Source organism: Struthio camelus, chromosome 10 (assembly GCF_040807025.1).
Source record: "Struthio camelus isolate bStrCam1 chromosome 10, bStrCam1.hap1, whole genome shotgun sequence".
Taxonomy (NCBI): domain Eukaryota; kingdom Metazoa; phylum Chordata; class Aves; order Struthioniformes; family Struthionidae; genus Struthio; species Struthio camelus.
In genome coordinates, this window is record NC_090951.1 from 18,209,762 (window position 1) to 18,224,152 (window position 14,391).

The window sequence follows — 14,391 nt, forward strand, 5'->3', positions numbered from 1 at the left end:
TATTTTCTAAATTGCTTGGGAAATTAGACTTAAAAAGTCTGTGCATCAAAGTCTTGTACAGTGGTCTTCTCTGGAAGGTTGTTTTGCAAGACAAACTATTAGAAAAAATAACTATAGTTTTGCAATGAAAGAGGAGTTCTTAAAGGCCTTCAGCAGTTTCAGATAACTGAATTTGTTATTCAGATGTTGCTTACTCTAACAAGATAATAGTATGCAAGCTTGAGTCAGAAAACTCTGCTACTGTGTCTTTTCAGGTTCACAAGGAAGAATTTATTTACACCTAGATACTTAACTTGCAGACTTTGTTGGTAAGATTTCCCTCACAAAATGCAGTTTGACAGATCTGATTTGAACAAATAGTTGTGTCCAGTTTCACAACTAAATAGAGCTGCTTCACTCAGCATTTATAAGTGACATCAGGTGCCATAGCAACATCATTACAAGTTTCCATCAATTTGCAGAGCTCAGTAAATAATTATCAGTGAATAATTAACTAAACAAAATTAGCCTCTTTTTCTGCTTCCAGCATGTCCACAGGCAGATTGTATTTTCTCAAATGTATTCCTTATTTAAACCACATGGAAACACTCCAGACCCCACAGAATCAGATCTTCAACATGCTGTAACTCCATATGAGGTAGATTACCAGCTAAAAAAAGATATGCAGGACTTCCCACAGGATGTGCAAAACAAGCAGGGTCAGGGGAGATGACAAATTAAGAGGACTGCAATTTAAGCATTTAAGCACTTCAATATTTTGTTTCATCCAGGTTTATACATACAGGCATATACATACCACCAAATAGAGACCAATTATGAAAAATAGGCTGCATAAAAGCCTGACCAGAAGACACAAAACAAGGATTTTCAGAGGCAGCTAAGGGCTAGAGCTCTCATATCCAATGGGAAAGTACTGGCAGCTGCCCAACTCTTTAAAAACCCCATCTCCAAAAAAAAAAAAAAAAGCATGTCACAGTTCTTGCCAGTGGCAAGATTCCCCCTGTCCCAAACATAAATCAGACAGACCGCATTTCCAATACTACAGATCAGAGAACTACTGTTTTCTTTGTCTGAGTACTATTGATAAAAAGCCTCTATGCTGTTAAAATATTTATCACCATCACAGGTCTGACACTAGAAGAGGGTCCTGAACTTTTAGTGACTGCTACAAGCCTGAAGCCATCAATTTCCATCTTTCTTGCAGGAAGTCAAGTATCCTTAAATTGGGAACTTGGCTTTACTTAACAGAATCAGTCCTGCAAGACTGGGAGAGACCAAACATTTTAAACCTGTAGATTGCACTGGCCAGTTCTCATTTCATAAAAGGCATTTTATGCAGGCACCAGAAGGCGGTGAGACAAGAGACATGAGACTAGCCTTTCTTTATAAGTACATCAATCAAAATAAAGGGAAAACAAGCCATTAGGATATTTTGCTTTCTCCTCCTTAGTAGAGGAGGAAGACCCAACAATTTTAAAAAATTGGATTTTTTGGCAGCAAAAGGCAAAGTTCAAAGCTACAAACAAGGATTATAATTTTTTTTTTTTTTTTACTTAAACTGAAATGGAAATCATATTCTTTATAACATGTAGTAGCAAACATAGGTTCTGCTCTGGCAGAAAAGGGAGCAAACAGTCATTCAAACAAACATCATTGTTAAATCTAAAAACAGATCCAACTTGCTGTTTAGTTTACAGGCCTGCCTGTGTGTTACACTGGAACCGCATCGTCAGAAGCCTAGTGACTGCTGGGGATTCTTCCTTGGCTGAAGCAGAACAGTTGCACTTCAAAATTCAAAGAAAATGGTTCATGGCCCTGCTAGGAAACACTCCTCTCAACCACAAGCACATTTCATTACAATTGGGAACACATCTGATGGCTCTCCTTATTCTGCTCATCTTTCCGCTCTGGTCAGCAAGCAGCAATTTGAAGCTCTTGAGTGCCTGAACTGCAAGGTGTCCAGTGAATTAGCTGGGGACAGAGTCCCCATTTAGAAGCAGATTTTTCTTCTCTCACCCCCCTCCAAAAAAAATTTTTTTCCCCCCCCCTTAAAAAGGCCACCAGACAGCAACAATAGCACAATATATGAAGACTGGGACAAGTTCGGAAAGCTGAGAGCTACATTCCGATGGTAACCTGCAGTCCCACCTAAATAAGTGTTTGTTAGCCCTGTCTTGAGGTAGTGCCAATAATTGTCATTGCATCAAGGAATATACATAGCTTCCATCATCACAACGTTCAGTAGCCTCACACTGAGGTGTAATTCTACCACCAGGAAGCAGGGAAGTGCCATGATTCCCACTTTGCAGATGAGAACCGAGAAACAGACTAAGCAACTTCTACAAGGGTAGAAAGCAAGTTTGTGGAAAAAAAGCAAGGAATGACATCTGCATTTCTCAAGTCTTGACTAGCTCCCCAATGAGGATGTTTTTAATCTCCCTTCTCCTCACCAAAAAATGCCATTATCCATCTGCAAGTAGACTTGATTTCAGATTTCTATATCTGTCTAGAATCTTATCTCTGGAATCTAATACCAAACTGTGTGTTCTGACATATGTGAAGATGAAGTGGCAAAACATCCATGACGATTTCATTACAGTCACTACAGTTTTTAGCCCCTTCTGGAAACAATGGTCCTGACGCCTCAAGTCAGTTGCTGATGCTGCCAAAATCATTCACCTTCCACCAGGGCTTTTATTCCACTATCGTATTGAATTCACTGCTTTGAGGTCTGGCAGAAACTGGAATTGCTGACTTTCTCCTACCCTCAGCATTACCCCAAAAGATAACTCTAGACTCAATTTTCTTACCTAAAGACCTCTATCACATTGGTAACTACATAGCTTTCTGTCTCTCCATTGCCTTTCAACATGTTTAAGTTACCATGGTGGAGTGAGAGACATTTTGTTGATGATACTCCACTCCCTTTATATGTTAAGCCTGATTTCCATCACCCGATTGCTCTCCTGTTGTTTGACAGACAAGTTTAAATGACTGTTAACTCCCTCTGAAACAGTCAGAATAAAATAGCAGCTGGTTGCCAGATGCATGTAAAGGTAGGGGCAACAACAGCCTTTTTTCCAATCTCTTTAACAAGGTCTTCTGTAATCTACTACTGCTCCTGGACTTTCAAAGGTTAGGAGCATGCCATGTTCTTTCTGTACAAAAAGAAACTCAAACCATGTTTCCCCAACAGATAACTAGACCCAAATGATTGTTTTCACATTTGTCACCTGTAGACTTTCTCCTTCAGCCTGCCACCTGGAGCTAGCCCCAGGGCACAAGTGGATCAACGCAGTGCCAACCTGCCCTCTAGAGCATTTACTCTCTTCCTTTTTTTTCCTGGGGACAAATTAAAACATTGCATGTGCATGTGTCCTAACAACCTGGGAACTAGATATGAGAAAGATCTAAACCTTTGTAACAAGCTGAGCTCCACATCGAAAAGTTCATTTGCTGCTACTACAGAAGTACAGGTGCTCTCATGTTCATGGTGCAAAGCTACCTCTTGCAGGCATTTCCTGCCAAAGCACTGCTTTCCCTTCAGCATCAGATCAACACACTAAGTTGTAAGATCTCCAGAGAAGAAAACATTTACTTGGTTTAGCATATGATTTACTGAACCCCACTTTTGTCCTTCCCCTCACCCCCACCCCAAATTCAAACCAATTGCATGCAATGCCTCTTCATAACTTTGTGATTTAATGCCTTGTTCCGGAAGGGTTAGATATCAAATTGAAATTAATACAGTCAAGTGTTATAAGCATTAATTATTGTTTTCTGCAAAATAAAGCTTCATGCTAATCGTCTACCTCAGCTTCTGAGACATAGCCTCAACCTAAATAAGGCTTTCATGGAAATTGAGAACTGTTTTACCACACTAGATATCCTAAGCAACTTCTCTTCATTAAAGCAGGATTATGGAGTGAGCAAGCATATGATGTTGAAAACTTCATATTTTCAGGTCAGATATGGATTTGGCTTTTGGGAAAAAAAACATTCACCTTAAACTGATACAGTTCAAGTCAGTCCTCTGAGTGGGCTTTGAACTCAGTCACCTACTTCTGTGCAAGAGAAAAATAAGACTTTTGTTTTCTCAAAAGTGCGTGAATGACATTTTTGAACTGATGTGATCATGTAATACCTAATACATACATCAGTACTCCTGTCAGAAGGAATATCACAAATAAGACTGAAGATCTAGGAGGCTGTACACTGTAGAACAGATAAATCAGTACCCCAATGAGTTCACAGCCAAAAGTGAAAACAAAATGAAACATGCACCCACACAAACACTTATTTTTCTGCAGCCCACAAATGGGAAACTAATGCGCAAAGATTTTGACAGGGGGAAATAGTTATCTTTGTAAATACTTAAATCTGGGACCTTAACTAGATGCTGTGAACTCAGTTGCTGGCATTATTATGTACCTTTCTGTAACTTCTGTGCACATACATCTGCAAAAAACCTACAGTTATTTTTATTGAACATAATATTGCTATTTTATACTTTTACAGGATTTCACTGTAATTAAATATCAGAGCCTGATAGTGACAGATTTCCCCTAAAATGGTCAGAAATGACCCTTCTGATCTCATTTGGCCTGTTTACAGACAGCTGCCTCAGAAACCATTTAGAACTTTTTTTTAGATAAATTAGCTGACCATAATTTCTTGTAGTCAGTGGTGTGAACTTAAAGGTGTGATAGATCAAGTTGTGATGTTTTCATTTTGTGTATTCTCTTGCAACAAATATTAAGAATCCCTTTCAAAACAGAAAATAAGCTCTGAGATATTGTATCTTTTTAGATGTCTATAGGGAATATGCCTATGATAAATTCAACTGGATTTTACCACAGCTCCTCATAACAAGCCAGAAACTCCTTTCACCAGTAATAGAGTACACTTTACAAAGTGAGCTTATCTGTGAACATATTGGCCAGAATAACATCCAAAATCTAAATGTGTCAGTGTAGATTGAGTCATTTTATAACTTCACTTAGGTGTTAAAAAAAACCACACCCCACAACCAAAAAAGCCCAAACCCCTGGTACCTGCAGAAACTGAATGGGGGGCAAAGGGGGAAGCAGCAATATGCTCAGAATGAGATGCAATCATTCAAGAATTGTTGCATGCCCTCTACATCCACCTCTCCCTACCATCAGAAAAAGTTTTTAACCTGTTCAAGTTTAAAGACTTATCTTTAGGCAACTGTGAATGTATTTAAAGATGTTCTGTCATCTGCAAACATCATGAACAAACATGTAGGAGAAAAGAAAATCAAAACAGGTCTCTACCAGAGCAGCAGGTCTTTGCTATCTTTTAGACATATACATCTATTATAATTTTTAATTAAGTACTGAAGAAATGAAATACTGTCTGCTAGCTAGGATGGAGAGCCAGGAACATCCAGCTTTTACAAGCTGCTTAACCTTCGCCAGCCTCAAATTCCCCAGTCATGAAATGGGACTGCTAATACTTAACTATGTATATGGGAAGTTGCTTAAAGAGAAAACAACCATGAATGATAGATGTTCAACTGTTACAAGGTTACACTATTTTCAAAACTTTCCTTCCATGTCCATCTTTTACTGGAAAAAGTCACAATAAAACAAACAGATAATGCTCTAGCTCTTAAGGAACTGAAGTGTTGTTGTTCCCAGGATGATGTAAGCAATCAACCCTGCAGGATTTCATTACAAAGACACTAAGGAAGAGTCTCCTCCCTCTTCCCCCTCCCCCCCCCCCCCCACTTTTCAGGACATGTTACATTTTCTTCAAATAATCCCAGAAGGCATTCTCCTTATTCACTAGGCAAACATGGTTCAAGAGACAAATTTAGTTTGTCATTTCTGCAGGACTCTGGTTTATATCCTTTGGAAATGCTGTTTTAGTTATCTTTGGCATGGGTTATTCTTCCCACCCAACCCCCTTCCCCCCACAAAGTACTTTCTTGATTTTCAGACTACAGGATGAGCTACCAGACTCCCAGAAATAAAGATGAAAGCCCTCTTAATTCCCCAGGAACTAAAGTGAGGGCTGTTTCACACTCATGTATACACTTGAGCATTGCAAGCACCTCACAATGAGGTTTACATTTGCTTCATAATCAAGGAATATCAGTATTATAGTCTAAAAATAGCCCTCACCAGGATTTGCACTTCAGACCATACAAAGTTTTTATATGATAGAACCGGAAACTACGAACTGCGTTGTTCCTGGCAGCTGGCTCTCCACCAGAGAGCATCCTTCCTCCCCATACCCTGTTTTGCTCTATTTATTTCATACTTCCATTCAGCCTGGTTTCTTGCTGCCTCCACTTCAGATACTTATGAAACCTGCTGTGATGAGAGTTGCACATTTTATAGACAGTCATTTTTCTTGGTTTGCCGAGACAGTTGAAGGTCTGCAGTAGGATTCCATTCTGCCTGGGTTAGATCCACTTGAGGATAGCCGGGAAGAGCACTGTTAAGTATTTTCTCAAAGTTCCCATGGATTTTTACAGGTCTCACTTTGACTAATGCCACTCTATTTGGTGGATCTATCTTTTCTAGTATTCAGTTCCAAAACTTTTTTTAAAAATCAAATCACTAGGCCAAGATGCATAAGCCATTTCATCTTTTTGTGGTCCTCTGATGCAAGTTGAGGAAAGAATATTTTGAATTTGCAAACTGCTGATCTATAGTCCTTCCCGCTATCTCTGTACCATCTTGGGAGGAAAGCCTCTGAAATCCATAGCCCTTTAAAGAACTCAGTGCAACGTACAAGAATAAAGGAGTCAACGAATCCATCAGCCTCATTTTCCATTCACTTATGCTGGGATAAAGCAAGGGTGGCCACACTAAATTCAATTCATACCTATGTTTGTTAAGGGCTACCTAATTATGGTCACCTAATCACTTCTCTGGAAGAAAAACTCTTCACTCAGCAAGAATTTGCTGGGACAGGCAGGGGGACACAGCACACAGGGAGAATACCTAATACTAATGAATCTAATGAAGATCAAAATATAGAGCACCACACTGCAGTTTAGTCTGACTGTTATAGCTAAATGCATTTATCCTGTAGAAATGTTAATAACTGCAGAGAGTCCGGACCTCAGTTTTGCTACTACAGAGTCTGGATCTCTTAAATTCATAGAATATTCCTAGAACCAGCATAAGATTTGCTCAAACATTACTCAGCTTTCAGTAAACTGCTGCTACCACTATACAAGCAGTATATACATTTTTCACACTAGGCAGCAATGCATACCCTTGTAGATGAGATCAGCACACAGCCCCAAAGTGTTAAAAAGAATCAGCAGACAACATCCAGCAGGTGAAGATGCCTTCCAATTTCCCCCCCCCCCCCTTCCAACCTTCCTTACCCCCAAGACAGGTATTTGAGATATATATGTAATGCAGAGTAGTTAATACAGACCGAGAAAGATTGACACGGCACTTATCTAAAAGGATACTGAGATTTCAGGATACCTATCGCACTCCAGCTGATAGAAACTTCAGAAGCTCCGAGTCAAAACTGACTTCCCAAAACCACACAGCACATCTCACCTTTGCCAGTAGATATTCTGTAAGCTAGTTTATAATACTGTGCCAAGGGCATATCATCTAGACTTCTCTATTTCAGCTGAAAGAAAACCCACTATCTGATAAGCTAACATGATGAATGTTCCAAGGGCTGCTCAAATAAGTAGAAAACCGTGGAGTTTCTGAACCAAACTTTTTTCTTTAAAAGTTCCTCTAAGTTACCACACATTTTGCAAGTCTTAACTTGTGTACACACACATTATCCTCCCTAAATATTCTGATCATTCAGAACATAAATATAAAAGTTCTATTAAGTCTATATTAAATATAAGCAAGAAAGGATTGCCATCCCTGTTGTTAAGAAACAAAAGCCTAACATTGTTTAAACTACTTTTAAGAAACAAACTTTAAAAAGTGGTATTATAAAGACAGCTTTCCAAACCTATATAGTAACTTCCACATGAAAAGTCTCACAACTTCAGAAACAGCACAAAACAGGAATGAGGTCTTATAGGACTTTTTCATTTGTCCCAGTTTTTCTAATATAAGCCTCATCATGAATACAGACACTACAGAACACACAAACAACTCGGGAGCACTGTGCGCTTTGTTCACAGGAGAACAGAGCCCATTATCACTCACTCATCTAAACAGCACTAAAGAACATAAATTGATCTATTTTGTTTAGCTCAAAGTTTTGATACACATACAGCAATATTTTGAAAATCTCCCAAGCTGCTTCTCTTCTCCCCCTTTTGGGGAATTGTATGCAACATGTACCTCATTACAAGCATCATTATTTCCACAGTCACGTTCTTTTGACAAAGGAAAGTCTCAGACAAACTAGACAAGTTGCTTGTTGGTAAAATAGAGTGATATGTTAAACAGACTGAGGAATCCACTGAGCAGAATTCTAATCTCCTCTGCATGCATTTCAGGCAATTTTAGAATTAAGTTCTGTTTCTTTTCATCATAGACTTTTTGTACCTCTAAAATCAGTGAAGGGTGAACCACAAAAGAGCTGTGACTACAGATCTGCCCAGGTAAGGATTTAAATTTGCCATTTTAGTCAGTAATTCTTCATTCCAGGTTGGCTACAACCACCACGACACACAGCATGAAAGCATAAAATACTGATAGAAATGCTACATTGAGGAGCAGACAATGCTTCTCCCAACCCTCCCATTTGAAAAGAGTGGACTAGAGTTCAACGAATTAAAAGAAACTGTTTGGCAGAATATGATCTTATGCCTGCTCAAAAAGAGGAGGCTACCTCACTGGTCTACAATCTATTTGAATCAACTTATCCAGCCTCATTTTAAGCTTTCAGATGCGAAATCTTCCTTTGTGGGCCTGTACTGCCAATGAAAACAGAGCACAGGGTCTTAGAACTGACACTGCCCACAAGGCTTTCATACAAAACAGGAAAAAAAGTACAAACCCCAGCCACGGTTTGGCTAACAGGAACAATCTTACACTAACACACAGGAAAAACAAGAGGAATTGCAAGATACCAGTGGTGACTGAAAGAAAAAAAATCTCACCAGATACTCATAAGAATACAGTATGCAATTTTACAAGCCATATAATGCAGCTCTCAAAATTCAAGCAAAGGCTCATTCCATACAGAAAATGGTTATGTTTACAAGTCTTATGATAAGGTAAGGCTTGTAAACTAAGACCATTACATTCAAAAAATAGAGAAGAGGAAAAGCAAGTTTGAAATAAGAAGCCAGTATTCATTAGATTAAGTATTATGCATACAAAGCTTCCCCAAATCAGACAGAAAACCTGCGTTTATGCTTATTGGAAGTCAAAATAACATGGGAAGAAAAGCATTATGGAGACTAACATAACTTTATAGCAAGACTTGCATTCACAGTCAAATGTGACATTTTCAAAAGGTATGATTAAACACTGCCTACCCCAAAGCATGTGTGATGATCACTGACCATCTAATCTCCTGGGAAAGAATACACTTAAATATTTTCTTTCTGCTTATGTAAGTTATAAAACAGGACATCCTGGAAACCAACTTTTTTCCCCCTGTATTTCTAGTCTGTTTATTGGTACTCATTAATACATATATGTCTACAGAAACAGAAGAATCACCACAGTGGTGGCCCCTAATCTACCATCCATTGAACTGAAGATCTCAGGGAAGATGTTTAATGAGCACCCAGGTGCAACAAAACACAACTGTTTTTGCTGCAGAACTTGATAGCACTCATGACCCCACAATACCACACAACATGGAAGTAGAGTAAATAAAAAGCTATTAAGTTGTCCTTTAAGGCTTCAGCCTTTTTAATACTCCTCCTTTTCCTTCCTTAAAATTTAGGAGAAAGGAAAACGAAGAACAGAACTCAGTTATTCTCCTACCCTGGTATTACCCAGGCCTGCAGTATTCCATTCATTCCAGACTTTTTTTTTAACTCTAAAACTAGCAAGGGCCAATTACAGAGCTTAAATAAAGACTTTACTTTGTCTTCCTGTTTTCAGGTGCCTTCTGTAATCATTCTTAACAATTTGAAAAGGTTGCAGAGTGCCGTCTTTCTGATTTCGTAGTAACTGATACCTAATTTGCACTCATATAGGTATTAATGTAATTCAGAAAAAAAACAGTGAATCAGGCTTGTATCCTTCTGGTAGTTACTCTCTCAGGGAGAGCCTAAAGCTTACACTTACAAATGAGATTTCTTTTGTCTCAGGTAGACCAAACCCTTATTTCCTCAGAAGTAGGCAGGACTTGCTTCCTCCAAGATAGCAGGACTCTTGGATATGAATAGCAGTCTTCAATCTATCTGAGATTTAAAAAAATAATAATTTTATGCCTTTTAACAAAGGCAAAAGAAATCACTAAATGGAAAACACTTAGGCTTTAAATTCTCTGGGCTTTTTTATTCTTCAGTGATGCAAACAGACTTCTGCGACCATGAAGGCAAATCCTGTTGCCTGTCACCCCTTTCTGAGCGGCTCTTCGGTGGGGTGGGCAGGTAAGCTTATCACTGCTTCCATTTCAGAGGAAGAATTCAGTTCTTTTCAGCTGATTTCCTGAAGAGACATATGAAGATGAGAATAGCGTATGATGAAAGACTGGACTACTTTAGACCAACTCTGTTTGGCTTTTACGAACTGTGGCTTCTGGGCATGGTTGATTTTCTGACCAATGGGAGCTGAATAAATTATAGCAAATTAGTAGATCAATAGAGCAACTTCACAATATTGCACTAGTGAGAGGAGTCTTTTCTGTCATAAGTAGGTGCAATTAACTTTCACTAAAACAAAAGCGAGTGAATACATGAGGAAATTACTTGCTCCATTCCATTAACTGAACTATTAGCTACAATTAGAAGTACAGATTACATGATTTCTGACTTAACTCTAAATGAAATATCTTGTTAGATTAAAATTCAGTGCTTCTATCACACCTCACAAATACACCACAGGTTATACTGCCACTTTGTTCCCCTCACAGTCTACTTAGTATATATTCAGAACCTACTGAGCATTGGAGAAGTCCCAACAGAACAAAAATGTCAGAATTTACTTGTTATAATATGGACTAAGACTTCTGCCATTCTAGTGCCTGTCAGCCTCCCCTGCTGTAGTCCAAATCCAATAACCTCAGAGTTAATGGAAGAGTTTCTATCACCTGTGTTGAATCAGGTTCTCTGCAACTGACCAGCTGAAGTATCATCCTTAGAGTTTTACAATAAACATTAGCTTCTAAATACAGTGTTCTCAATCAATGAAACATTTCAGTGGAAGTATTACATGCCAAAGTAATAAGGAATCAGAAAAAAATGGCCTCTGAACTACATGGTTTTGTATTAGCTTGATAATGAAATGCTAGAAGACAGGTTGATCGCATGCCTGCTTTGTGACACAGTCCAAAAAACCACTCAATTCACATTTTACTACTGGAACTGCCAAACTTGTCATGCCATTGAGCAATTATGTATCTGAAGTTATGAACAGACAAGCATGAAAATTCATGAGATACAGTTTCACTAATTAAGAGCATTAATAGTCTTAGCTGCACTAGTCAACAGTTTTGACATAATACAGTAATAGCAAGAGATGGAAAAACCTTAAGCTCTTAAAGACAGAGGACTCAAGAACATGGTGCAGGAGCTTAGAAACCGAGCACATCTCCCATCTCTTCCAATGGAAGAATACATTTAAAGGTTTGAATAACCCCCAAAAAAGCACAAGAAGCTGGAAAAGGACTAAGCATTTGTTAGTCACGTCCTATTGAAAAAATATAATACATATCCAGGAGTCAACCAAATGGGATGGAAATAGTTCAGCTGTGTATGATAACCATTGCATATCTACACTCCCCTGCAAGTTTTCTGTCACAAGGAGTGCAGGCTCATGAGTTTGAGTCACCGGATCAGAGCCCCGTTCCCATAGCTACAAAGAAGTTCTGTATAATCTTGGGTCATTAAGGATTCTTTGTGCAGATGATGACATTTGCAAAAGAAAGAGGGCTGACTGAAAGTTTTTATGAGAAAGTGGCTCTACTAAAGACAGACCTCTGTATGGAGACTATGAAGGGAACTATAAAAATAAAGCCACCATACATCACAGCACCTGTGAGCTCATCATCAACATTCTCTCACAAGTTATTTCAGACCAGGTGAAATATCCCTCCAGGCAGAAATTGTTGCCAGACAGCAAATATTAAGTTTTACAAAAATTTGAGGACAGCTTCCCCCCCCCCCCCAAAAAAAAAAATTATCCATTCTGGGAAACCTTAACAGTTCACCTGCAAGTGTCAAGCAGGTAAGAACTGAGAATAAAGATAATTTGTTACTAGTTTCTGAAACAAAAATCCACTATTGTATAACTGCAGTCCAGTTCAGATAAACTTGGGAACTTTGCAAATTTCCTACAGAATGCATTAAAGGCTTCATAAGATGACTGTGGATATTATCCTCACTTTAACACTTAGGAATCTTACTGCTAATTTCAATACTATTAGAACTAACCATGTGGCATATCACTGGTGGATGCATGAACAAGAAATAACATCATCCTGCCTGTATCTCTACACCTTTGTTGGAAGGGAAAAATGAAAAGCAAACATGAAACCAAAGGTGACGTTATTACAGTCATGCAGCTTGCAGAGTCACAGTAGGTGCTAGTTCATCCTCAGACAGAGCTTACATCACTGCAGTTCACAACATATTTGCCAGAGGCTTCCTAGGAAATAACAAAGCTATCTACAGGCAGTCAAGACAAGACTCCAAGCAATTCTTAAGAACACAGATGTTTCCCAGTAAAACCTTCCTGACCAGCACTAAACCTCTGGATTTCAAGTAGTTTTATAACATCTAGCAGTTATTAAGCAAGATGTTATAAAACTGTATTTTAAAAATACTTTTATAAAAACAATATATATTACTTTATGTATACATTCATATAAGCATTTCATAAAAACAGTGTTTTTTCCTTTAATAAGCTATTCCAGAAAGCAGAATATCTAGGGGAGTATTTCAGGCAAAACCCACAACAAATCCACAAACTCTATTGCAGATAAAGTCAGCGTTATCTTAGACAATGTATTATGCAACTTCAGACTACAAAATTAATTGCACATAATTATTAGAAGAAAATAGAAGCTGAAAAAGAAATAAAAATACTTCTTCATGAACTAAAACATTATGAAACTTATAACCATGACTAAAACAACTAGTAACAAATATTTTTTTTTTTTTAAAAGTTCTACATACAAGTTTGTATGGAGAAGGACAAGAACAGCCAAAAGTTACCTGTGCTCTCCCTCCGTGCTTCTGCTCCCACGCTGAAGAGCCAGGAGAGCAGAGAACTCATCCACCAGACCTCAGGAGCCACTCCAGTACTGCAGTAACCTGTACAGCAGACACCTGTGCACTGGCCAGATCTTCAAGAGGCACAAACACTCTAGCACCTGGCTTGCAGTCTGCTGATGAGGCTCTACCAGGAAGAGCATTCCCCACCTTCTACAGGAAATTTCAGCATGCTGGGAAATCACGATTTTTCTGATCAGCTGGGGTGCAGGGCGGGGAGAAAAAGGAAATTAGCTCCATGTGTCTCACATCACCTGGAAGTACACGTTAGTCAGCACAAATAGCATTAGTGACAGAGGTATCCTACCAGACTCTGCTCCGATAACGTACACCTGTGATGGGAAAGGAGTGCAGGGAGCAAGGAAGACCTGTCGCAGCTGTGCTGGACTCCTCAGCTGGTGCTTCCATGCAATCAGGATTCACAGTCACCTCAGTTTTAGGGGGTCTGGTGCTCAATTAGCAGCACTACGTGGATCCAAATGCTGAAATGATATAAGATTGCACTGCTAGTCAACTGTTTTTTTTCCCAGGCCTTATCCTGCTAGATCTTTATTCCAGCATGAGCTTTCAGCACCCCCCTAAGTTGGTGCTGAGTCAGCCCCAGTCCATCCTGCAGTGTAAAACCAGCAAAGAGTGAGCGCGAGCACCTCGCTGCTCGCGGGGATTCGGCTAAATCAAATCCTGATGAGTTGGGAAACCTCAAAACTGGACAGCCTGCGGCAGGTGCTCCTCACAGGAGCAAGAGCTTCTTCTCCAACCCCTGCACCACCAGCCCGCTCCCGCACCCGCGCTAAGCTGCACCTCTAGCGCGTGGTGAAAGCACAGCTGTCTCGGACACGATTCAAGAGCTTTTTAACCTTTTAGTGCTTGCTTTTGTCTGAGTCCATGTCCATTAAGTGCTGCTACTGAGGGCTGGAAGAAAGATTTAATGAAACATGGCCAATCATTTTCTTTCCTGTTTCTTTTTTTTTTTTTTTAATATATTCAATACACCAAATGTGGAGAATCACTCCTCGAAATTAACC

At 39.1% G+C, this 14,391-nt stretch overlaps 1 long non-coding RNA gene across 1 annotated transcript in view; it reads right to left on the reverse strand.

Annotated features, from left to right (window-relative positions):
- The window catches only part of LOC138068376 (uncharacterized), a 50,387-nt gene extending 36,858 nt beyond the window's left edge, over nt 1-13,529 (reverse strand). Inside the window, exon 1 of the long non-coding RNA XR_011143111.1 lies at nt 13,310-13,529. This is a non-coding gene — a long non-coding RNA (uncharacterized lncRNA). The remainder of the gene's footprint in view (nt 1-13,309) is intronic.
- Nucleotides 13,530-14,391: the final 862 nt, after the last annotated feature.